Source organism: Sapajus apella, unplaced genomic scaffold (assembly GCF_009761245.1).
Source record: "Sapajus apella isolate SASKATOON/1434 unplaced genomic scaffold, GSC_monkey_1.0 scaffold113, whole genome shotgun sequence".
Lineage (NCBI taxonomy): Eukaryota > Metazoa > Chordata > Mammalia > Primates > Cebidae > Sapajus > Sapajus apella.
The window spans coordinates 1,590,965-1,615,090 of NW_022437053.1; the positions used below are offsets into that span (position 1 = coordinate 1,590,965).

The 24,126-nt window shown below is 36.8% G+C and overlaps 1 protein-coding gene and 1 pseudogene across 2 annotated transcripts in view; both read right to left on the minus strand.

Annotated features, from left to right (window-relative positions):
• Positions 1 to 24,126, minus strand: part of OTUD7A (OTU deubiquitinase 7A) — a 293,684-nt gene that overhangs the window by 170,008 nt on the left and 99,550 nt on the right. The window lies entirely within an intron of this gene.
• The window catches only part of LOC116537717, a 42,573-nt pseudogene continuing 39,533 nt past the window's right edge, over positions 21,087 to 24,126 (minus strand). Inside the window, exon 2 of the transcript XR_004263273.1 lies at positions 21,087 to 21,956. The product of XR_004263273.1 is annotated as a myosin regulatory light polypeptide 9 pseudogene (transcript). The remainder of the gene's footprint in view (positions 21,957 to 24,126) is intronic.

Below are 24,126 nucleotides of genomic sequence, written 5' to 3' on the forward strand. Positions count from 1 at the left end.
ATACATTCTACTGTTATAGAGAAGTTATTTCTGACTGGTACACATAGGCAGACCTGGTGTCTCCTCTGCTCCTGGATCTGCCGCCAACAACTGTCAAAAAAATGAAGCTCTGAGAGATGCCTGATCTGGTCCACGCAGAAGCTGGGGTTAAAAGACTACACATAAGCCAGGCACAGTGGCTCACGCCTGTAATCCTAGCACTTTGGGAGGCCGAGGCGGGTGGATCACGAGGTCAAGAGATCAAGACCATCCGGGTCACCATGGTGAAACCCCGTCTCTACTAAAAATATAAAAAATCAGCGGGGCGTGGTGGCATGTGCCTGTAATCCCAGCTACTCAAGAGGCTGAGGCAGGAGAATTGCCTGAACCCAGGAGGCGGAGGTTGCGGTGAGCCGAGATCGTGCCATTGCACTCCAGCCTGGGTAACAAGAGCGAAACTCCGCCTCAAAAAAAAAAAGACTACACATGGCCTCCTAGGTAATTGTGATTTGATTGTGCCATACTTCATATTTATATCATGTAGAGGATACTTTTAGTTGCATGATTGCAGCTTAACAGACTATTGAAACATACAATTCATGTTAGAAAGCTATTCATAATATATGGCTAAAACAACTAAAAAGTTGGTTCTTGGAGAAGTCCACTCCAGTCACTTAGAAATGCCAAAGTGCGGATTTCAACTGGAGCATAAGAAACAAACATGCACTTTCCAAGTTTCCTATGCACAGGTGGCTCTATCAATTGTATCACACTCCATAAAATATTGTATTAATGAAGCCAGATTCATGCTGTGGAAAGAATTAACTCTAAGTGGAAAGAAGGACAAAGAAGACAAAGAGTGACAAATAATTCTTCCGACCTTAAAGTCCTTTTCCCAGTGCTTCTTTGCACAGAATACTTGCTTAGCTTGACTGGTTTCTGTGTTACTCCCCACTTCCCTAGTTGTGCATTCCTTTGGAAATCAGTCTCCATGTTTTGTTAGGGTTGCAATAAATCTTACCCAAACCACAATCTTGATGTTCTCCCCTCAACCACTGGCTCAATCTCTAATTGTTCCTCTACACAGCAGACAAAACATAAGAAGTGAAACTCAGCCAGTCTCCTGAAAAAAGCTCTTCAACAGCATCTTGCCACAGTGGGTTCTGGAGCCTGAGTTTCAGTCCTGACTCATGATCCTGGGGCTGTGCAAATCTGGCCAAGTTGGTGATGTATCTGCACTCCAATTTCCTTACATCTTAACTGAGTGGATTGTTGTAAGGGTGAACTGAGACAAACACAAAGGGCTGAGAACAGAGCCCAACTCAGAGCAAGCCTAACCAGATGACATTGACATCTGTCACCATTACCTCCCATGAGTCTGGTCAACTCTGGCTCTTTCTAACCCTCCACCAACACCCACTCCTCTACCAGACTCACCATGGGGCCCACTCACTCTCTGGGCAACTGCAGTATTTGTAAATGAGCTGTTTCTTCTGCTGGGTGTTTCTTCCACCCTCTACCTCCTCTACCCCAACTTTCATATCCTGCTGCTCAGCCTGGCTAATTCCTATTGGTCCTTCAGAATTCAACTTAAACAACTTTTCCTCCAGGAAGCCCTCCAGGATGTCTAGACCAGGTCAGCCCTCTGGCTCTCTATCCTGAGCATGTCCTTGGCTCCATTAGGGAACAGAGATGACATCGTCTTGTTCACCACTGTCTCTCCAGTGGCACAGGGCCACAATACCCCACAAATATTTACTTAATAAATCAAGTCACGGCTGGAACTGTCACCATGGAAGTCAGCTATAGACAGAATGCTGTCTGAGTGCTCTCAAATGGCAAGTTTGGCAGAAAAAAAATTCAAGACTCAAGTTTCAGCCATATAATGAGGAAATAAAATCAGAAGTCAAGAGAAAGAGGAGACATAACCAGCCATCTAAAACAAGAGTGTTCAGAGGGTGTCTGAAAACTACAAGTATGGAGACAGGTAAGCTAGAGAAGCTGATCGTGTTTCAGCAGGGTCAGGTGAAACACGTTAATATAAAAATGCCAGTATTTTCAAAACTAACCCAAAGCTGGAGTGCACTGTCGATCAGAGTTCTAATATTGCATTTTGGGGAACTGGATACAATTATTTTGAAGTATGAACAAAAGAATTGATAAGAATAGTAGTAATACACAGGAATGTACTCCCATTCACAATTGCCATGAAAAGAATAAAATAATGAGGAATACAGCTAACCAGGGAGGTTAAAAATCTCTACAAGGAAAAATACAAAACATGGCTCAGAGAAATTGGAGGTGACACAAACAAATGGAAAAACATTTCATGCTCATGAATAGAAGAGTCAATATGGTTAAAATGGCCATACTGCCCAAAGTGATTTATAGAATCAATGCTATTCCTATTAAAGTATCACTGAGGTTCTTCTTAGAGCTAGAAAAAACTATCTTAAATTTCATACGGAACCTACAAAGAGCCTAAATAGCCAAGTAATGAGCAAAAAGAACAAAGCTGGAGGCATCTTGCTACCCAACTTCAAACTATATTACAGGGCTATAGTAACCCAAACAGCATGGTACGGTTACAAAAACAGATACAGAGACCAATAGTACACAATAGAGAACCCAGAAATAAGACAGTGCACCTATAACCATCTGATCTTTCACAAACCTGACAAAAACAAGGAATGGGGAAAAGACTCTCTATTCAGTAAGTGGTGCTGGGAAAACTGGCTAGCCATGTACAGAAGATTGAAACAGAACCCCTTCCTTATACAAAAATCAACTCAAGATGGATTAAAGACTTAAATGTAAAATCAAAACTATAAAAGCTCTGGAAGACAACTTAGGCAATACCATCCTGGACATAGGTGCAGGCAGAGATTTCATGATGAATATGCCAAAAACAATTGCAACAAAAGCAAAAATTGACAAATGAGATTCTGCACAGCACACACATACACACACACACACACACACACACACACCCTACCAACAGAGTAAATAGAAAACCTACAGAATGGGAGAAAATTTTGATGAACTATACATCCAACAAAGGTGTTATATCCAGCATCTATAAAGAGCTTAAACAAATTCGCAAGAAAAAAACAACTCCATTAAAAGTGGGCAAATGACATGAACAAACACTTTCCAAAAGAAGACATACATGCAGCCAACAATCATAAGAATAAAAGCTCAATATTACTAATCATTAAAGAAATGCAAATCAAAACCACAATGAGATATCATCTCACACCAGAGAGAAGGGCTTTTATTAAAAAGTTAAAAAGTGGCCAGGCATGGTGGCTCATGTCTCTAATCCCAGCACTCTGGGAGGCCAAGATGCGTGGATTACCTGAGGTCAGGAGTTCAAGACCAGCCTGGCCAACATGGGGAAACACCATTTCTACTAAAAATACAAAAAAAATTAGCTGGGTGTGGTGGCAAGAACCTGTAATCCCAGCTACTTGGGAGGCTGAGGCAGGAGAATTGCTAGAACCTGAGAGGCAGAGATTGCAGCGAGCTGAGATTGTGCCACTGCACTCCAGCCTGGGCAACAGAGTAAAACTTTGTCTCAAAAAAAAGAAAAGTCAAAAAATAACAGATGCTGGCAAGGTTGTGGAGAAAAAGGAACATTTATACATTGTTGGTGGGAGTGTGAATGAGTTCAACCATTGTGGAAGACAGTGTGGTGATTTCTCAAAGTCCTAAAGATAGAAATATCATTCAACCCAGCAATCCCATTACTGGGTACAGCTAGTGTTCGACTTACGACCACAATTGGTTCCAACAGACTGGTTGTAACACGATTTGGTCGTAAGTTGAGTAGGCTATATTCAAGCGGAGATGGTAGTGCTGCTGGAAGCTGGTCTGCACTGTCATACGCCCAGCTGGGCAACATTTGCGCTGCCAGGTGTGGAGCAGTCATGGCTAACGATTGTGGTCGTAAAGTCGAATGGTCGTAAGTTGCATAAGTCGTAAGTTGATCAATACCTGTATATATCCAAAGGAATATAAATCATTCTATTATAAAGACACATGCACATTTATGTTAATTACAGCACCATTTACAATAGCAAAGACATGGAATCAACCTAAATGTTCATCAGTGATAGGCTGGATAAAGAAAATGTAGCACATAAACACCATGGAATACAATGCAGCCATAAAAAAGAATGAGATCATGTCCTTTGCAGGGACCCAGATGGAGCTGGAGGCCATTATCTTTAACTAGCTAACATAGGAAAAGAAAACCAAATACCACATGTTCTCACTTACAGGTGGGATCTAAATGATGAGAACAAATGGATACATAAAGGGGAACAACACACACTGGAGTCTACTGGAAGGCGGAGGGTGGGAGGAGGGAGAGGATCAGGAAAAGTAACTAATGGGTACTAGGCTTAATGCCTGGGACCTAATCTGTACAACAAACCCCCATGACACAAGTTTACCTTTGCAACAAACCTGAACATATATCCCTGAACTTAAAAGTTATAAAAAAAAAAGATTGGTAGTAATAATGATCAAAGTAGTGAACACATTTATACTTGTAGTGGTACTAGCAATGGGTGAGGATACCTTCTCCCACCAAAAAAGATTAGCCAGAGCTTGATAATTACAGAAGCTGGGTGACAGGTACATGGGACTTAGCCTATTACTCTGTATACATTTATAGGTGTTTAATATTTTCCATAGTTGAATGTTTATAGATGCAAGTGAAATAAATTTACCAGAAAACAAAAAAGAAGCACTGCCTTAAGCTCTTGAGATACATTAACACACATCCAAACTCAAACAAGAAAACTGTAGCAAAGAATGGCAGGGAGGATACGTATGCCTCACTCTGAGCTGTGCTGGCCAATGCACAATGAGACCAATGAATGCTCCAGGTAGCAATTCTGTCCCCAGGGAAGAGTAGTTCACTTAACAAACAGAGCTGGCAGAAAACAAACTTACATCCACCCACTCCCAACACTAATAAGTTTTAGATACATTTAAAATATAAATGTAAAATAAAATAACTGTAAAAATATTAAAAGAAAATATGTTCAAATATTTGTATGACTTTGGCATGAAGACATTCTTATGCAAAGTAGGATAGGTAGAAATCATAAATAAAAATAATAGAAATATTTAACCAGATGATGTTTCTTAATATGGCAAAACAAATAATATAAAAATACATTAATATACTTAGAAAAATCATTGAACCGCATACACAGGCAAAGCACTAATAGCCCTCTAAACAAGGAACTGCTATACACTATTGAAATAGAGACAAACAACCCCACAGAAACTCCAGCAAAAGACATGAACAAGTAGTTTATGGAAAACGAAATCAAGGTGGCCAGTAACGCATCAAAAAGGTAGTCATGAAAAAGTGAAGCAAACTGCCAATGCAATATTATTTTCATACAAACTGGAAAAACCCTGGGATGACATCTAGGGTTGGAGGGGTTTAGTGAACACTGTATGCACTTGCATTTTGGGGAAAGATGTGAACTTCTACACCCGTTCTGGAAAGTAATCTGAAAACCGTGATTCAAATTCAATATCTAGGAACTTGTTGACTTGGTGGTCCCATTTTTGGAAATATATCTTACAGAAATAAGAGCAGGAGCATATTAGAAAGTGTTCAATGATATAAGAATTTTTGAAGTGGCAGAAACCGGAGAAAATCAGCATGCTTCTCAACAGAAAAAAACTTGATAAACTGAATGTGTTCATACGGGATTATTACACAGCATTCGAGAAAGAAATTTGACTCGATTTGCTGATCTGAAGGACGTCTATGCTGTACAGTTGCCTGAGGAAGGGAAGCTTCAGAATCACATGTATTGTAGGGAATCGTGGACAGTTGGTTGTAAAAAAGTATGTATTTATAAAAGTACATATTAATGTTCGTAAATGTATAGGTGTACCTGGTAGTTTGTACATAATATCTGTTAGTTCAAGGAAGTATAAATTGGGTGGTATTATTAACATTTTAAAACTTCTTTTCATCGTTTCACTGGCTATAAAAATGTCATTATTTTTGTGACAAAATTAATTGAGAGCGTTTTTGTAAAAGGCAACAGTTTGCCAGAGAAAACAAGGGAGATAATCTCAAGGAGAGAATAATTAATTAAATGGGAGCCAACAAAGACTGAGAAGAACACGGGCATGGGGGGGAATGGGGAGAGGGGGAGGAATGGGGAGAGGGGGAGGAGGGAGAACAGCAGGGGGCCTGGAGACAATGATGAGGATTCCACAGGGCCAGATGAGAACCTCTGTGGAGCCCTTATCTTCCAGCTCTGTAGCTGGCATTCTAAATGTAAAGGAGAGAGGTGAGGAATATGGCTGAGGATGGTTACCCAAGCATGCATCAAGTCAGAATGGAAGAGATGAAGGAGCTCCAGGCACCACCATCAGTGCTGAATCTACAAAAGAGATCCAGGGAGGGAGGGCAGCTGCCTGCATCCTCCTTGGAGCAATCCCATAGTTTCCAAGGGTCCCAGAGGCATTCTGATAGAGCATGATAGTGATCCCTAATTTGACAACCCAGGAGGATTATCTGCTGCTACAGCTTTCTGTGGAAGAAAGGACCAGCTCCTCTGCTGCCCCAGTGATCATGCCTGTTACCACCTGTACATGCACACGCCACCCCTCTGCAGTGCTCTCTGCAAGTGCAGCCTTTTGACTCCTGAAATCCAGCCTTACAATCATGGTGGCCCCAAAATGATTATGTTTGCCGGAATAACACACAAAGGTACACTACTGATCTGACAGCCTGGATGCTGAAAAACTTAGAAGCAGCCTCCTGATTTTAAAACAACTGAAGTTGTTCTTCATTTTAAACTTTCATTTACACCTACTATGTATCCTTAAAGCAAAGTATTCCCACACCATGCTAGGACTCCTGTAAATGCCACATGGCATCAGATCAGATACCTAGTGCAGAGGTCTCTGAGGATGCTGGGCCTGCTGGGGAATGGGCTGTCCACTCACTGGGGGCTTTGGAAAGGCTACGGTCTTATGAAAGCACACATTTCTGGGGAGCAGCCCAGACTTGTCACAGAGAAATTTCTGGGTGTGGGTCTAGGACTGATACACAAGTCCCCCAGGTATTTTTATGCCACTCATCTCAGATCAAATGGCTTTGGAAACCACTGAAAACTCTCTTAGTACTGAGTACTTGGAGCCAGTGTAGGGACCCAATAAATGCCCGTGGATTGGCTTTCTATAATGAATGCAATTTGAGGTTCTATGTCTATTGGTCACACGATGTCATCCAGTCTAATGCTGAAAGTATTGGATTCAGTATATCGAAACAACTGGATATTTACTCTTGGCTGTACCCTTTCTCAAAAAATTAATGAAATAAAATAAAAAGAAATAGTATCTTAAAAGTAGTCACAGGTCACTGCAAAATCCAGGAGGAAAATAACAGTTTGGCTAACTTGAGACTTCATTAGATAAATATACACATTGCCATTTCTACGGTAATGTTAACATAACAGACATAAGAGACATATAACTTTCAAACAACTACTAAGGTTAAAATGCAACGCCTACATTCGCTCACCATGTCTTTTTTTTTTTTTTTTTGAGACAGAGTCTTGCTCTGTCGCCCAGGCTGGAGTGCAGTGGTACCATCTCAGCTTACTGCAACCTCCCTCCACCTCCCAGAATCAAGTGATTCTTGTGCCTCAGCCACCAGAGTAGCTGGGATTACAGGCATGTAGTAGAGATGGGTTTTTGTCATGTTGGCCAGGCTGCTCTTGAACTCCTGGCCTCAAGTGATCCACACACCTCAGCCTCCCAAAGTGCTGGTTACAGGCTGGGCCACTGCACCTGGCCTTACCATATCTCTTGAAGGCCTACTCCGGGTCAGGCCCCTCTGAGGCACTGCAATGTATCAGAGAACAGAAGAGGCAGAAATCCCTTGTGGGGCTTCTTTTCTAACAGAAGAGGCAGAAATCCCTTGTGGGGCTTCTTTTTCCATCTGTGAATGATGCCACACTTGGTGCACCACACATGACGTTACAGACTGCCACGGTGAAAAGAGAACAGAAAATGTCAGGGGAAAGGAAGGCCAAGGGGAGTGTGAGGACATGATGAATGGGGTGGCCAGAGCAGACCTCACTGAGAAGGTGATTCTGGAACAAGGATGCGGAGGAGATGAGCTGCTGACTTGGGTGCTTGGCAGGGCAACAGCCCCAGAGGCTGGAACAGCTTCAGGTAGGCAAGTGTGTCTGAGTGCCTGGAGCAGAGGTGGGGTCGCAGCTGAGACCTCTTGGGTTGCCAGAAGCCCCGTGAGACTCACAGCTCTCCCTCTGTGTGAAACCAGGAGTCGCTGCAGGCTTTGGAGCCCAGCTGCCTCATGCTAGAGCTCACATGTGATGGGGCTGACTCTGGCTGCTGCTCAGTGAGCAGATGGTGGGGGGAGGGTGGGAGGTGGGAGGAAGGAGAGAAGCAAGGAGATGAGTCAGGAGGCCACTGCCTTCCTGGAGGAAAGAGGAGAATGGTCTGGCAAGGATGGCTGCCATGGGGGTGAGATGAAATGGTAAATTCTCAATGTATTTTGAAAAATTGGTTTAAAAAAATAATCCAAAAGAAGGCAAGAAATGAGAGGAAGAAAAAACAGAAGATTTGAAACAAATAGAAAGTACAAGAGGAGCTGGGTAGAGGTGAACCCAAATGTGCCACTAATTAAATTAAATGTAAAGAGACCAGATGCTCCAGTTATAAGCAATAAATTGGCAGACTGAACGCAAGATTCAACTCCATGCTGTTTATAGAAGACATCTAAAGCATACACAGAAAGGACAAAATTAAAAGGGTGGGTAAGAAATACACCATGTGAATTGTAACCAACAGAAAACTGGTGTAGCTACATTAATATCAGGCAGAATAGACTTTTAGGTAAAAAGCATTTGCCAGTGATATAGAGAATTACTTTAGAATAACAAAATAAAAGTAGGACATAGATGTGAATATACTATTAACAAAATGTAGCTACGGGTCATATAGAATTATATTCTCAAGAGTTGCAGAATACAAAATGCTCTTAGTACAAATGGAACATTTACAAAACATTTATCATACTCTGGGCCATGAAATGCATCATAAAAAATTTCAAAGGAAGAGATCATATAGACCACATTTTCTGACCATACTACAATTAACTTCAAAAGATAACTAGCAAATCTCCATATGGTTAGGAGATTTAACACATACTTCTAAATAACCCATAGGATTTGCTTCAAAATAATATAGGAGGTTGTGGTGGAAACAAAGGTATGGAAAAAATAAAATTAGCCACAACTTCATAATTGTAAAAGTTCGGTGATGAATACATGCATATTCACTTTATTGTTCCATACACACACAGATATTTAATATTTTCAAGAGTTGAATGTTAAAAATGTAAGCAAAATTAATAAAATCTGCAGAAATAAAATAACCCAACAATGAAAGAATAATCACAACTGAAATAATAAAATATTTTGAACTAAATCATAAAATATTTCATAAAAACTTGGTAAGAGACACTAAAAGCAATAAAGCTTTATTGATTTAGATGTATATATAAGAAAATAAAACATACCAAAAATTTAGGAGATGAATGACTATTTCAGTAAGTTAGAAAAAACTAGCAAAATTAAAAAAAATTAGAAGACAATGCTGAAGATCAGAATTTTTTTAAAAACCGCAGAAAACAAATATACAGTAGACAGAACCAAGAAAATCAGCCATTAGGCTTATGAAAATAATAATATTCTTGAGAACCTCTAAAAATAATTCTACACAAATAAATTGGCAAACATGAACATAATGGACACAGTCCTAGAAAAATAAAACTTACCAAAGCTGATTAAAACAACAGAAAACTGGGATAGCCCTATAACCATTAAACAAGTTAAATCAATAGGTACATGTTTTGTTTTTCTATAAAAGGACCTCTAGGTGCAGATGGTTTCCTCAGTAAATAAAGAAATAATTCAGTCTTACAATCTAATTCACAATAAAGAACAAGAGGGTACAATCCTCAACTCATGTTATGAGACTAGCACATAATCTTGGTATGGAAGTGTGACAAGAAGTAGTAAAACAAAGAGGAAAAAAAGATACAGGGAAATCTCATCCATAAAGATTGATTATATAAATTTATTATGTATCATGGCAAATATTTATTTATTTATTTATTTATCACAGGAATGCAAGGATGGTTTAACACTAAAAAATTTGCCACATCAATAGATTAAGGGAAAAAATAAACCAAATAATTGTGTTTCAATACATGCATCTAGATAAAGCTTTTTAAAAATGGAATCACTGAGATTTATAAATCTTAAAAGCTAGAAATAGAAGAAAATTTCTTCTACCTGATATATGGCTCCCTTAGAAATAATCTGGCACAAACATCATTTATATTTGTAACATGTAAAAAGCTTTTCCTATCACAGTAAAATAGAACTAAACCTAAACATATATGTAATTGAATTAAATGCCAATGGACAAACTCCAGAATAGTATTTCCAAGTTGCCTATGAAGCTTTTATTTCAATTAAGTCAGAGATAGAAAAGCAAAACCCAACTATACTTTATTTACAGATAGTCATTTTAAATATAAAGACGCAGGTAGCTTGAACAAAGAAGGGTAAAAATATATATACTATGCAAATCATGAGCATAAGAAAGTTGGAATGGATACATTACAGCCAAACAAAAGAGACTTCAAGAAAAAAAGTATTATCAGAGATAAACATCTCATTACGATGAAAACATTAATTTACCAGGAAGACAATGATAAATGTATATAAATACACAACTTTGAAATATATAAAACAAAATATGACAAGACTAAAAGGAAATACAGGCAAATCCAAAACCATTGTGGATGATTTTGATGTCTCTTTCTCTGCTAGAACAACTATACAAAAAAAGATATGGATATAGAAGACTTGAACACATCATCAACAAATATAACCTAATTGTCATTTACAGAATACTCTAACTCAAAACTATAAAATATAAATTTTTTTTGAAGTGCAAAAAGAGCCTTCATATCTTGGTGAATAAGCCATATGCTGATCCATCAAACATATCTCAACAAAATTCAAAATGCTGTGATAACACAGAATATGTCCTATGACAAAAATGAATTAATCTGGCAATCATGAAAAATGAGATATGTAAAAAAGTCCCAAATATTGGGATACCAAATAACATACACGTAAGTAACTCATGAGTGAGAGGGAAATCACAAGAGAGGTTAGAAAATAATTTTACACTTGAAGATAATAAAAATGTATAATTTTGGTAATGCAGCTGAACTGTGCTTTGAGTGAAAGTTATAGTATTAAACACATAAACAAAAAATGGCTTAAAATTAATGACCTAAGTTTCATCTTAAGTATGTATGAAAGATAAGTAAATCAAGACCAAAGTAAGTAGAAGGAAGGAAAAAAGAAAGGTGAAATCAATGAAATAGAAAATAAAGAAAATCAACAGCTGGGAATGGTAGCTGACACCTGTAATCCTAGCACTTAGGGAGGCCAAGGCAGGTGTATTGCCTGAGGCTGGAAGGAAGGAAGGAAGGAAGGAAGGAAGGAAGGAAGGAAAGAAGGAAGGAAGGAAGAAAAGTAGCTAATAAGACAAAAAAAATTAAACAACCTAAAATTTGATTCATTGAAAGATTCCTAAGATTGGCAAACAAACACCTAGCAAGATTGATGAAAGAGAGAAATAAGAAGGAGGTGAGGAGGGACAGAAAGAGGGAAAGCAGGAGCTTGCTTAAATTATCAGCATCACGAATGAAGGAGGAAACAGAATGTCAGTTTCTACACACATAAAAAGAGTAAGAAAATGCTGTGAAGAAATGTGATCATAAATTAGACAGTTAGATGAATTACACAAATTTCTTTTAAAACACAACTTAGTAAATGTGACATAAAGGAAACAATATCTGAACTGCCTATTTTATTCTGAATCTATATTTGCTATGAAAATTCTTACCTTAAAAAAGACATAGATGACTTTACTGGTGAATTCTATCAAATATTTAAGGAAGAAATAATAGCAATTTTATACAATTCTAAGAAGATAAGAGAAGGAAAAAAATCATTTCCCAAGTTTGGCACAAGTCTAGCATACTTCTGACACTAAAAGAAGAATACAACAAAAACAGATTAATAACCAACATGAACATTGCCATAATCACTCATACTGTATTAGTTGAATCCTGTAATATATGAAAAAGAATCAAGAACAAGTAGAGTGTATCCTAAGAATGTAAGACTGGATAAACATTCAAAAACCAATAAAATTATTTACCATATTAATTAAAAAAGAGTAAAACATTTGACTAAATTTAATACCTATTCATTAAAAAAAATCCTGCAACCTTGAAATAAGAAAGAATTTCTCATGTGATACAGGACTTTTGTTTTCTTTTTAATTCTACCCTTAATTCTTACTTCATGATGAAATGTTGAATTATTTTCCCTTATGATTAAAACAAGTTAACCATATTCAGTCTTAATACTTGTATGAAAAATTGTAGCCAGTGCAGTAAGGTAGAAAAGACGGATAAAGGTTAAAAAGGATAAAGAAAAAGTTTCTCTATTTGTAGTTGATATTAATGTCAGTGTAGCAAATTCTAAAAGCTCTATAATTAATAAATGCATTTAGTAAGGCTACAAGCTACAAGGTTAATATGCAAAAAATCAATCGTATTTTTATATACTAGCAGCAAAAAGTTGGAAAATGAAATTAAAAGAAATCAATTTATAATGGCTTTGAAAAACATAAAATAATCCAGAAGATGTTTAGCAAAGGTGCCATGGCTTTCTACACTAAAACAAAAACCTCTGCTGAGAGACATTAAAGGAGACCTTAAAAAATAGAAAAATATATTATGTTCAAAGATTCAAAACATCAAAATTATGGTTAGTTCTCCCAAAATTAATCTATAGATTCAAGACAATTCTATTTCTAAAAATCCCAGTAGGCCTTTTTTGTGGAAACTGGCAAAATTATTCTAAATTGTAAATGAAAATACAATTGATCTAGAATAGCCAAAATTACCTAACAGAAACGAAGCTGGAAGCCTTACAGAACTTCAAGAATTACTATAAAGCTATGGTAATAAAGACGATATGATATGGGCACAAAGGCAAATATACAAATCGATGAGACAGCGATGAAGATACAGCTTAATGGTACAAAATAGAGGAGAGCTAGAAAGAAACCCACAACCACAGCAAAGTAATTCAGAGGTGAAAGGAAGGCTTTAGTAGAGGGTGCTGGGAAGAGCTGAAATGTGGAAAAAGCATGTATTTCAATTCCTAATGCCACAAACACAGATTAATTCAAGATGGGTCACAACTATACACAACTATAACCTCTTTCAGAAGTAAACACAGTCTTCTATCTTTGCAACTGAAAGTAGTTATAGATTTCTTAGAACAGAGAAAGCAGTGATCATAAAGGCAAAAAATGAACATGTTAGACAGACTTTATCAAAACATAAAAACTTCAACTCACCAAAAAGCACCATTTAGAAAATAAAGACAAAACCCCAATGAGAAAAAGATATTCGCAAGACATAGACTTGACAAATGACTTAATTCTAACCACTATAATAAAAGTTCTATGGCAACAATGAAAAGGCAGATCACTCAGTTTTTTAAAAAAACTAGGCAAAAGTTTAGAAGATAAACTTAAGAGGAAGATATATAAATGGTGAATAGTACATGAAAAAGTGTTCAACATCATTATCAGGAAAATGAAAATTTCAATCTCAAAGAGACACCACTTGACATCCACTAGAATGGCTAAAATTAACATCTTACAACATCAAGTGTTGGCAATGATGGGAAGCATCTGGAACTTGCTTATATTATTGGAAGGAATATAGAAATGATGCCACTCATTTAAAAAAAGGTATGATTTTTTTCTATAAAACTAAACACACATCAATCCTTTTACCCTGGGGTTTCCCCACTAGGTATGCAAGAGAAATAAAGACATGTGTCCACACAAAGACTTGTCTAAGAATGATTAAAACAGCTTTATTTATAGTAGCATGACACTGAAAACAACACAAATGTCCATCAAGGAGAGAATGGGCAATGACTGTGGTGTGTATATATGTATATGCACACACCACCCACATATACATGTATATATATTTTACAATATTTATATTTTACAATACTATTACTTAAACTATAACTTATCATTTAATACTTACTATTAAATGATAAAAAAAATTACATATGGATACACTTGGCCATGTTGTTAAATCTCATAGAAGCTGGAAACAAGAGAATTCAAACTGCATTGTAGTTTTTACATGAAGTTTTATAATTGCCAAAACAAATATATTCTAAATAATTTTTTAAAAAATTTGTTGCTTTTGGAGGACATTAAATGGAACAGGGCACAGTGAAACTTTCTGAGGTGACAGAAAATGTCTGTATCTTGGTAGGAGTGTCATTTACATTGGTAGATGCATTTGCCAGAATTTGTTCAACTGCATACTTAAAATGTACATTTTATTGATGTAAATTATACCTAAAAATACTACCACAGAAATGTTCAACTATACTTTGTTGATTTTTTTCTTTAGTATTTGATGGCAATTCTGATACTACTTTCTGTGTATTCTAGATTTGAACAAATGAGTGAATATACTAAGATTATTGAAAGCAAAGTGTCTTACTACTGGTAAAAGGAGTTACAAATATGGGAAGGGTTGTGCAGATTGGGACTGCAAGTATCAATATAAATTCTCATTTTTGATACATACCTACATTTCTTAGTTCTGATGAGGCCTAGAAGAAATGAGTACATCCAGTACCCAAATTCTGATTCCTAAATAACATCCCCTAAATAAAAGAAAATAGAACTTCCCAGAGAAAGGCTGATTTCCATGCTGGGGCAAAGATATAAAAGAAAATCCTAAATGACCTCTTTGCACAGAAAGGAAGGAGGTGTTAAGAGAATGGTGGACACAAATGCAAAGGACACAGAGCTAGTTTGAAGGGATTCCCCACCCACCAAATCTTGGGCAACCTAAGCATCACAATAAATAATGGTAGTAACAGAATATAAGCCATTGGGTAAAATAAGATCCACAAGTCCATATAAACAGATGACTAAGTAAATGGAAAAGATAAACCTCTTCCATACAGAAGAAAGCCAATGTAGGGGGAGTAATACTTAGAAATTCATCAATGAGTGCTAAAGTAGTAGATAACTCATAGATAAAAGTTTAATAAGCAAAATCCTATTAATTACAAATGAAAATAATTTTACAGGGGAGAAACCTATACTACCTTAACTAACTGACCAAAATTAACATGACCAGTAATAGGACAAATCAACACCATACATCTTTTTGAAACAATGTAATAGGAGAGACATAACATCACTTCCATGGCATTACTGGCAAAAATGCACAACAGGACTTTAAGAAGCCTCAGAAAACCCAAATTGAAAGACTTCTACAAATTAACTTGTCCATGTTCTTGGAAAACACCACATCAAAAAACAGAAAACCTTTGGACCTGTTCCAGATTAAAAGAGACTAAGAAGACATGACAATTAAGTGCAACCTAAGATCCTGAATTGAACCTTGGACCAGGAAAATAATAGCTATAAAAGATATTATTGAGAGAATTGATAAAACTGAATATGGAGTGTAGACTGGATGCTAGAATTGTATCTGTGTTAAACTTCCTGATTTTAATAACTGTACTATGGTTATGAAAGAGAGTGTCCTTTTTATATGAGAAAATATGAACTGATTGTTTTCTGTGGTAAAGGGGCATGATGACTCTACCAGTCTCAAATAGTTCAGAAAAAAAAAAACCCACGGTAATACACACACACACACACACACACACACACGTATTCATAGGCATGTCCATATGTCTATATGTATATAAACACTATTATACATATTATATATATAATAAAACTATTATATATATAAACTATTATATATAATATATACAATGACAAGCCATATATATATATACACATATATATACACATATACATATACACATATATATATAAAATATATATAAAATATATATAAAATATATATAGAGAGAGCAAATGAGTTAGGAGGTATATGGTTGCAATATATAGTTAATTTGGGTAAAACATGTGGGGGTTCTTTGTGTCATTTTTACAACTTTTCTACATATGTGGAATTAGATCAAAATAAAAATGACGAGAAGGTTTACTATAATGATGGACTGTAAACTGGGACAACTACCATTGAAAACCACTAGGCAATATCTACCAAAGATAAACATGCAAATACACTATGAACCAGCAATTTCTAGGTATTACTCAATGGAAATACATAGATATAGCCATTAAAACATGCACAAGAATATTCATAGCAATGTTATAATAGCATAGCATTCCTTTGCATCAATATATAACTATTTTTGCATTATACCCTTGATAGATGTTTGGGTTGCTTCCAGTGTAGGGCTCTTACAAAAAGGATGGAAAGGTGCTGAACTTTATTAGTTACCAGTGAAAAAAAGGTACTCAAACATCCACCGTGTGAGCACAAATTTTAAAGTTTGGTTCAAACCAAGTTTTGGTGAGAATGTGGAGTAAAGTGATCTCTTACACACTGCTGGTGGAAGTGTACATTGGTACATCCACTTTGGAAAACAGTTTGGTATTCAGTATGTGAATTTGAGACAGATATCCCCCATGAGCCAACAATATCACATCATTATATACCTCTAGACAAACTTATACACATGCACACCAGAGTCGAAGTCTGAGAAGGCTAATGGCAGTGTTATAATAGCTCCAAACTGCAAAGAATCCAAATGCTTATCCAGCAGAGTGCATTTTAAAAGTGGCATATTCAAACATCACACTGAATGGACAAAAGCTGGAAGCATTCACCTTAAAAACTGGAACATGAGGATGCCCACCCTCACCACTCCTATTCAACATAGTACTGGAAGTCCTAGCCAGAACAATCAGGCAAGAAGAAGAAATAAAAGGGGTATAAATTTTTAAAAAGGAAATCAAATTATCTCTCTTTGTGGATGACATAATTCCATACCTAGTAAAACCCTAAAGACTCCATGAAAAGGCTTCTAGATCTGATACACATAGTAAGTAAAGTTTCAGGATATAAAATCAATGTGCAAAAATCAGTAGCATTTTTATATACTAATAACATTCAAGCTGAGAATCAAATCAAGAACACAATGCCATTTGCAATGGCCACACAAAAAATACAGTACCAAGGAATACTTAACCAAGGAGGTGAAAGATCGCTAAAGAAGAACTACAAAACACTGCTGAAAGAAATCACAGATGACACAAATGGAAATACATTCCATGCTCATGAATTAGATAAATCAATATTGTCAAAATGTTCGGCCAGGTGTGGTGGCTGATGCCCGTAATCCCAAGACTTTGGAAGGCTGAGGTGGGTGGATCATTTGAGGTCAGGAGTTCGAGACCAGCCTGATCAATATGGTGAAACCCCGTCTCTACAAAAAATACCAAAATTAGCTGGGTGTGGTGGCAGGCACCTGTAATCCCAGCTACTCAGAAGACTAAGGTTCAAAAATCACTTGAACCTGGGAGATGGAGGTTGCAGTGAGCCAAGGTCATACCACTGCACTCCAGCCTGGGCAACAGAGCAAGATTCTAATTTAAAAAAAAAATTGTTAAAATGGTCATAGTGCACAAAGCAATTAACAGATTTATCACTATTGCTATCAAATCACCAATGTCATTTTTTTGCAGAATTAGAAAAAAAATTCCAAAATATATATGACATCAAAAAGAGCCTAAATAGCCAAAGAAATACTAAGCAAAAAGAACAAAGCTGGAGGCATCACATTATCTGACCTAAAATTATCCTACAAGACCTCAGTAACCAAAACAGCATAGCACTAATACAAAAATGGACACATAGAAGAATGGAACAAAACAGAGACTCTAGAAGTAAAGCCACACACCTACAACCACTTAATCTTCAACAAAGTCGACAAAAATAGGCAATGGGGAAAGGACTCCCTATACAACAAAAGGGGCTGGGAAAACTGGTTAGCCATATGCAGAAGAATGAAATTAGACCCCTACCTATCACCATATAAAAATTTACTCAAGATGGATTAAAATCTTAAATGTAAGACTTCAAACTATAAAAATCCTAGAATAAAATCTAGAAAATACCCTTCTGGACATTAGCCTAGGCAAAGAACTTACGACTAAGCCCTCAAAAGCAATTGCAACAAAAACTAAAATTGATGAGTGGAACACAATTAAAGTGCTTCTGCACAGCAAAACAAACTATCGACAGAGTAAATATATCACCTAGAGAAATGGCAGAAAATATTCTCAAACTATGCATCTGACAAATGACATATTCATAATCTATAAGGAACATAAACAAATCAACAAGCAAGAAACAACCTCATTTAACAATGGGCAAAGGACATGAACAGACACTTCTCAAAAAGACATACACGTGGCCAAAAAACACATAAAGAACTGCTCAACATCACTAATCATCAGAAAAATGCATGCCAAAACCACATTGAGACGCCATCTTATGCCAGTCAGAATGGCTATTATTAAAAACCCAATCAATAACAGACAGTGACGCTACAGAGAAAAGGGAATGCTTATACACTACATGGGGGAAAGTAAATTAGTTGAGCCACTGTAGAAAGCAGTTTGGAGATGTCTCAAAGAACTAAAAATAAAACTATCATTCAACCCAGCAATCCCATTACTGAGTATCTATTCAAAGGAAAATAAATTGTATTGCCCAAAAGACACATGGACATGTATATTCCTTGTATCACTATTCACAGTAACAAAGACATGGAGTCAACCTAGATGGCCATCAGTGATGGACTGGATAAAGAAAATGTGTTTCATATATACCATGGAATACTCTGCAGCCACAAAAAAGAATGAAATAATGTCCTTTTCAGCAACATGGGCAGAGCTGGAGGCCATTGTCATAGGCCAATACATACAGAAAACCAAATACTGTATGTGAGATCTAAATCTTGGATACACACAGACATAAAGGCAGGAATAACAGATGCTAGAAACTCCAAAGGAAGAGAGGGAGGGAGGGGGCAGGGGCTGAAAAACTACCTGCTGGGTATTATGCTCACTATGTACGTGACGGGATCAGTAGAAGCCCAAACCCCAACATCACAAATATACCCTTGTAACACACCTGCACACATACCCCTGAATCTAAAATTAAAATTTTAAAATACTTTGTAAATAAATGTGGCATATTCATATACAAATAAAGCAATGAATATGAAAGAACTCCAGGTACCTACAGTGATGCAGATAAATTTCAAAGTATGTGTTGAATAAAAGAAGAAAGAAAAACACAAAATATATACAGTATGATTCCATTATGTAAAGTTGAAAACATGTTATGCTAAGGTATGATGTGTATGGATACATAGAAATGCAGTACAACTACAAAGCAAAACTATGTTGTTTTGGATGATGTACGAGGAAAATCTGTCCTCATAGAGAAATGTAGTTGGAAAAATGGGGAGTATTTTAGTAGGTTTTTCAAGTAAATGTAGGATATTCTTTAATATCATTCTGAAACTTGACAAGTGATAGTTGTTTAAAAGCTGGTGGCATTGTGGAATCTAACATGACATCAAAGAACATTTTGTACTCTGTTACTCTAAAATCCATTGGTCCAGCTTATACTTCAAATGAATCTTTTATTCATGCATAATTTTGCTACATCATGCATTAGTTATTTAGAAAACATTAGCTTGCTGAGTTATGAAGCTTTTTCAAATATTGACATACTATATTTCATTATGCAATATCAAAAATCACATTAACTAATGTTACCCCCAATATCAATAGGGAATGTAAGTGCTGTTAAGCTATTTAGGTCACGTTTTAAAGAATCTGAATGCTGACTTTAAAGCAACAAATAGTATTAATTGTTTTATATAATAGACTTATCATTTTTGAAAAAAAGAAAACCTTTGTCATATAACAAAGTCTGAGTAAACATAGTTTGTCAGTCATTCTTTTGGTAAAAGTGGTGTTTCATGGAAAAGGAGGCTGGTTAAGCTTGCAACTGAAACAAGTGCACAGATGGTGATTTTGTTTTAAGACCACCATCATCTGTAGCAGAAGTGCTCAGGATATTAAAATGGCTTGTATTCAAGGGTCAATATTTAATAAAATGAATCATTTTTACTGTTTCATCAGGGACATTACTAAGGGAAATTAGCATTTACCTTTACATTGCGCAAAATGGTGAGGAATACAGTGACTAATGGCGCAGTTTGATGCCACAAGCTTGATTCAAGCTAAGGTGCCAGCAGTGTTACCACCATTACTTCTTGTACTATGGCCCAAATATTCACATAGTGAAAAAGGCAAAAGACTTTTTTTTTTTTTCCAACAAATTCCCCAAAAAGAAATCTCCAGGTCCAGGCAGTGTCACTGCAGAATTCTACCAAATACTTATTTATTTATTTATTTTTCTCATGATTATAATTTATTTATATTACAAGCAAGCTTCTTTTCTGCGCCTTGGCAAATTGTTAATACACCTTTCTGAGTTTGGATTCATTTCCAGCATCTTATCCTTTGTTTGTTTGTTTTTTCCTTTTTTTTCCCATTTATTTATTTTACTGCATTTTAGGTTTTGGGGTACATATGAAGAACATGCAAGATTGTTGCATAGGTACACATGTGGCAGTGTGATTTGCTGCCTTCCTCCCCATCACCTACATCTGGCATCTCTCCCCTTGCTATCTCTCCCCAACTCCCCACCCCCCACCGTCCCTCCCATATTTTCCCCCAACTGACCCCAGTGTGTAGTGCTCCCCTCTCTGTGTCCATGTGTTTATATTTCCATAGGTTATTGGGGAATAGATGGTGTTTTGTTACATGAGTAAGTTCTTTAGTGATGAGGTGTGAGATTTTGGTGCATCCGTTACCCAGGCAGTATACGCTGCACCCTATTTCTAATTTTTTATCCCTTACTCCTTTCCCACCCTTTCCCCCGAATCTGGAAAGTCCATTGTGTCATTCTTTTTTTTAATCATAAAGTTTAATTATGGTTCAGAAAAAATTGAGCAAATAACTTTCTCTGAAAAAAAATATTGACTCTGTATAGACCACAATTATTGGGGTAGGGGATGGCTGGTAGGTTAAATTACCTTATTTTCTATTCTAAAAATGATATTAATAGAAAGTCCTGTTTCCAGTCTGAGTATAAAGATACATGTGCCCAAAATGGCTGAAAATAAATACAACAGGAAATGCAAAAGCTGTAAAGCTAAAGGCATGCAAGAGAAAATCTCAGAAATACCCAAGTGGCAGCAAGGAACATTTGGCTGGAATTTGAAGTTCTTTCAGTCATCTTTGTCTTTTGCTCCATGTTTCAGGATGCGTGTGAACTCGATGTAACTGAAATTCCCCTTTTTGTCAATAGGTGCTTCTCTGTACAGATCATCCACTTCCTCATCCATAAATTGATCCCCCATGGTTGTCAGCAGCTCTTTCAGGTAATCTTCCTGAATAGTGCCAGTTGCTTCTTAATCAAAGCAAGCAAAAGCATTTCTGATGACATCTTCAGGATCTGTGCCACTTAACTTCTCACCAAAAACGATGAGGAACATGCTGAAATTGATGGGGCCTGGAGCCTCATTCATCATGGTATCCAGAAACTCATCAATTGGATTCTTCCCCAATGAAGCAAGCATATCATGCAAATCTTCCCTGTAGATGAAACTATCTCTGTTCTGATCAATCATGTTGAAGGCCTCTTTGAACTCCTGAATCTGTGACTGGTCAAACATAGCAAGCACATTGGATGTTGTGTGCTGAGGGTGCTTCTTGGTGGTCTTGGTCTTTGCTATTTGCTTGAAATGGTGGTGGTTAAATCCTGGCACAGCTACAAGAATCTGAGCACCTCAGCAAGTCCCTCGCTGCAGCTATCCCATTGTGTCATTCTTATGCCTTTACATCCTCATAGCTTAGCTCCCACTTATGCAATGAGAACATACAGTGTTTGGTTTTTCCATTCCTAAGTTACTTCACTTAGAATAATAGTCTCCAATCTCATCAGGTTTCTGCAAATGCTATTAATCCATTCCTTTTTATGGCTGTATAGTATTCCATCATATATATATATATATATATATATATATACACACACACACACGCACACTGTATAATATATATATATTATATAATGCAATAATACATATATACATATATATGTATTATTGGAATATGATGGAATAATACACACACACATATATATATATATATGTACAGTGTTCTCTGTTCACTGCATCCACACCATCTACCATTTTTTAATTTTTTTATTATGGTCATTCTTGCAGAAGTAAAGTGGTATTGCTTTATGGTTTTAATTTGTATATCTTCTTTTGAGAATTGTCTATTCATGTCCTTAGCCCATTTTTTTGATGGGATTGTTTGTTTTCTTCCTGTTGATTTGAGTTCATTGTAGATTCTGGATATTAATCATTTGTCAGACATACAGATTGTGAAGATTTTCTCCCACTCTGTGGGTTGTCTGTTTACTCTAATGACTGTTTCTTTTGCTATGCAAAAGCTTTTTGGTTTAATGAAGTCTCAGCAATTTATCTTTTTTTTTCCATTTATTTTATTGCATTTTAGGTTTTGGGGTACATGTGAAGAACATGCAAGATTGTTGCATAGGTACACACGTGGCAGTGTGATTTGCTGCCTTCCTCCCCATCACCTACCTCTGGCATCTCTCCCCTTGCTATCTCTCCCCAGCTCCCCACCCACCACTGTCCCTCCCCTATTTCCCCCCAACTGACCCCAGTGTGTAGTGCTCCCCTCCCTGTGTCCATGTGTTCTCATTGTTCAACACCTGCCCATGAGTGAGAACATGTGGTGTTTGATCTACTGCTCTTCTATCAGTTTGCTGAGAATCATGGTTTCCAGGTTCATCAATGTCCCTACAAAGGACACAAACTCATCGTTTTTGATGGCTGCATAATATTCCATGGTGTATATGTGCCACATTTTCCCTAGCCAGTCTATCATCGATGGGCATTTGGGTTGGTTACAGGTCTTTGCTATTGTAAACAGTGCTGCAATGAACATTTGTGGGCACATGTCCTTATAGTAGAACGATTTATAATCCTTTGGACATATATCCAGTAATGGGATTGCTGGGTCAAATAGAAGTTCTATTTCTAGGTCCTTGAGGAATCGCCACACTGTCTTCCACAATGGTTGAACTAATTTACACTCCCACCAACAGTATAAAAGTGTTCCTATTTCTCCACATCCTCTCCAGCATCTGTTGTCTCCAGATATTTTAATGATCACCATTCTAACTGGCATGAGATGGTATCTCAATGTAGTTTTGATTTGCATTTCTCTGATGACCAGTGATGATGAGTATTTTTTCATATGTTTGTTGGCCTCATGTATGTCTTCTTTTGTAAAGTGTCTGTTCATATCCTTTGCCCACTTTTGAATGGGCTTGTTAGTTTTTTTCTTGTAAATCTGTTTTAGTTCTTTGTAAATTCTGGATATCAGCCCTTTGTCAGATGGGTAAACAGCAAAAATTTTTTCCCATTCTGTTGGTTTCCGATTCACTCTAATGACTATCTTTTGCTGTGCAGAAGCTGTGTAGTTTGATTAGGTCCCATTTGTCTATTTTGGCTTTTGTTGTCAATGCTTTTGGTGTTTTGGTCATGAAGTCCTTGCCTACACCTATGTCCTGAATGGTTTTGCCTAGATTTTCTTCTAGGGTTTTTATGGTGTTAGGTCTTATGTTTAAGTCTTTAATCCATCTGGAGTTAATTTTAGTGTAAGGTGTCAGGAAGGGGTCCAGTTTCTGCTTTCTGCACATGGCTAGCCAGTTTTCCCAACACCATTTATTAAACAGGATCCTTTCCCCATTGCTTGTTTCTGTCTGGTCAAAGATCAGATGGTTGTAGATATGTTGTGTTGCCTCCAAGACCTCTGTTCTGTTCCAATGGTCTATATCTCTGTTTTGGTACCAGAACCATGCTGTTTTGCATTTGCTTTTGGGTTCTTGATCATGAAATCCTTCCCCAAGCCAAT